Below are 3,564 nucleotides of genomic sequence, written 5' to 3'. Positions count from 1 at the left end.
GTAGACAACTGAGCACATCTGTATGTCAACAGAAGCATTGTAAGCAAAGACATTCAAGGCAATTTTGCTGCCTTTTTCACTTCTAAAATCCATGTGAAGAAATGCAATCACTTCTGGACTCCAGCATTATCAGCTGTTCAAAGCTGAAGATACTCATTTCCTCCCAGGCTGTCAATAAGCTGCCTCCGTGCAGCTCATGGCTGTCGAAAGCAGATGCTATGGCTGAGCTACCAGGAGCTGGTATGCCTGTCAAATGACCTGGGGGGAAAATGCTCAACAGGTATAAATAACATAGGTCTTTAATGACTTCATTTGAGCTAGGGAAATTTATCCTAGATGAGGATTTGGCTCTGTACAGAGGGCTGCAAAGTGAGTTAACTTGATTCCACCTTCATGAGGAAGAAAAGTGGGGTTGGTAGGAGTGTGCGCTACGTGACACCAGCAACGCCTTCTGACTTTATAAGCTTTTTTCTTTCATATATATTTTGAACACTGAAAGTAGGCTATGATTGAGCCCTTGTGACTACTTCTGAAGGGTACTGTTAATAACCAGACTTTAACAACTGCCCTGCTAACCTGTTGTATGCTAGAGGAGCTCAGTGAGCTTGCCCAACCCTTACATTAAGGGCTGCTGCAAACGTCAGCCAAACACAGGCTTCTGACTGTGCTTAAGGGACAAGCCAATATTCAAACACCTACTTGATAAATTACTATTATTCATGAGGTCCAGCTGCCTGCAGTGTATTGGGAGCTGCTGTCCCGTGGCATGCAACCTAAAGGGGCTCGTTCATCCTGACTTGCCCCAGCTTGGCAATGCTTCGCCTTCTCAGCGGGTCACATTTGGGGCATTTCCCCAAGGCCCAGCTCTCCCAACACTCACCTCCCGCGGCACAGGGAAGGCGGGTGAGAAATGCTGTTCAAGCATGAGATGCACTTCAGGCTATACAGGCAGGTGCCAGTAGCAGCTGTGGGCAGAATACCATTCTGCCATTTTGATCTTCCTCTGACATGATCACAACCACCAGGTCAGAGTCACAGTCCAAATCACCCCTCGCCTCCTCCTACCCCCTTGGGTCATGCCCCACTGCAGCTGTAAGAGCAGAGGGAGAAGGGAGCCGTTTGGAGGCGTCTAAGGTGTAAAGTGAGGGGGCTGTAAGGAGTCGGAGGGACAATTGCCAAAAGCCACTTCATAAAACCCAAGATATCCCAAAGATTAATTAAATGCATCTTCTGCAACTATTTTAATATTATACTACATGATACCGTCATTAACGTATAAACTCAGTCATATATGACAGGCAGGAAAAGCAAATGATGGTGGCATTTGATGACTGAAAAATGGTAACGTCAAAAAAAGAAAAAAGAGTAAGTTTGGTGCTTTGAGGTGTTCTGAATTTAAAACAGGATTCCTGACACTTATATTCTAGCCACCTGTGCTCTCTCTATAGTTACTGGAGCAACAAAGGCATGTGCGTGAGCTGGTTCATCCCATCCCAAGACAGGTAGGGTATGTCCCAATTTGAAGGCACCTGTTTCTTCTCATCAAGTGTGAAGGCAGCCGGAATGGTGAGCTTTAGCCATCTGCAAGTTGCCATAGAGGCTACAGGCTCATAGGCAAAAGGCATCCCGCTCCCTTTCCTCTGTGTTTTTAAATCTATATGCCAGCAGAGCACCAAATAATAGTCATCCCGTCAATCTTTATCGGCACTTTGCTTCTCGTTTAAGTATTTTGTCTTAAACAGATTTTTTAGATACTTCCTCCAAACAACAAACCGTAACAATTTCCTACAACTGTGCAGCTCCAGCATGCCGCGGTGCTCTGTTTAAAGAGCCATCTGTTGAAGGGCAGCCGCAGCGGACTTAAAAGGTAAACAAATCTCAGCCTGGGGAAGATCAGAAGGGCCGACAGGCAGTCTTGCTGGTGCTGATTTATACTTCCTTATCTTTTATCTCCTTCCCTCTCCTCCCCAAGCATACTAGCTGTTCTCCCACGGTCCTTCTCCCAGGGAAATCCGTGTGCTTCCTTTCTGCAATCATGCATTTTCAATTCTCAAGTTCTTCGAATTTTAATGTAATATTCCCCTTTTGGTATACTGCAAATCTGCCAGGGTAAAGCACTCAGTTGAACTCGTTCCCAACACCACGTAAATAAACCCCTGGCTCTGGGAACAGAAAATCTCCAATACTTTGCCCAGAAGCAATCTGAAATAGCAGATACACAGTGCCTCCCACTTAATAGCAAGCAGAGGAGGCGCTTTGGCTTACACTGCTTTTCCAGCTCTCCACTCATGAATTCCCCCCTAGCCGTGAAGCCGTCAGCAGGACAGTTACTCAGCAAGCGTGGACTTGCTACCCTCGTGGCAAAACCTCCTTCCAAAGACATTCTCTTCATTCATAGCTCGTAAGACCAGAAAAGACGGCTGTCCTCTAGCATAACTATGGCTACAGAGCTTCTCTGAATTAATCTGAACTAGGGCATATTTTTGAGAAAATAGTCCAGTTTTGGTGTACATTTCTAGTGCTGATCAGTCAACCCCAGCACCGTCCTTCACGTGTGTTCCAGCGCTCAGTTGTCCCTGCTGTCAAAAAAAGAAACTAAAAATTAGGGGCAAATTTGTCTAATTTCAACTTGCAGCTACCAGCTCTTGTTAAACACTTGTTTTCAGACCAGTGTTCAACCTTTCAGATTTCTGCTTCTGTATCACAATTAAGGTATTTTAATCTTCTGATAAACTGAAATATGTATTTTCTGAGCCATCAATATTGCTGTGTTACAACAATCTATTCTCTTCATTTCCATCTTAGTATCATCTATGATACTAAGCTCCATTACTTCGATATATATTTAATTTTTGCGCACTGATTTAAGTCTGACCCACTGTACAAGCTGCTATTTAACATCTGTAAAGTATTTTATCAACGTATGATATGAATTCTTCCATTTGGCTTTCCACTGAAGACAAAGCAGAAATATTTTTGAACACCTCTGCCTTTTCTGTTACTGGCAGTGCTGTAATTTCCATTTTAGACTTACTGCTTTGGAAAGAAACCCCTCTTTTACTCTCCCCAAGTTTTTAACTCAGAGGTCATTTTGCTTCTGTATCAACCCTTTTTTGTGCCTGGTTTCTAATCCATATTCAATTCTTCCTTGCCCTATTTTCCTTCTCTTCCCTGCCTTCTTCACTTAACTGCTGCCCTCTGCACCTCTTATCTTTGTTGGTAAGGCATTTAGAGAACTCCATGCAGCACCAGCTGCATTTACGTCACCAGAAAGCAATTATTAAGCAATATTTCGGCCTGTCTTAAGTGAATCAGAAAAATAATCACATCAAACATGAAAAAAAGCAGAGCTGACACCTCAGACTATCAAACGTAATCCACGTGTGTTTTTCTGATATGTCTTCATTATGTGTTATTATTTCAGGATTGCATAAGGGAATAATTTCTTCTGAAGATGTTCACTACTTATTTTCTATAGCATCTAGAATCCAAAACACAGTACAATTTCAGGTTAAAAGCATGGCGCTGTGTTACAGTATCATAAAACCAACTTTTGGATAGCTG

This window comes from Pygoscelis adeliae, unplaced genomic scaffold, assembly GCF_000699105.1.
Source record: "Pygoscelis adeliae isolate BGI_AS28 unplaced genomic scaffold, ASM69910v1 Scaffold14, whole genome shotgun sequence".
Taxonomy (NCBI): Eukaryota; Metazoa; Chordata; class Aves; order Sphenisciformes; family Spheniscidae; genus Pygoscelis; species Pygoscelis adeliae.
The sequence above is the reverse complement of the archived record's forward strand: the minus strand, read 5'-3'. Positions refer to the sequence as shown.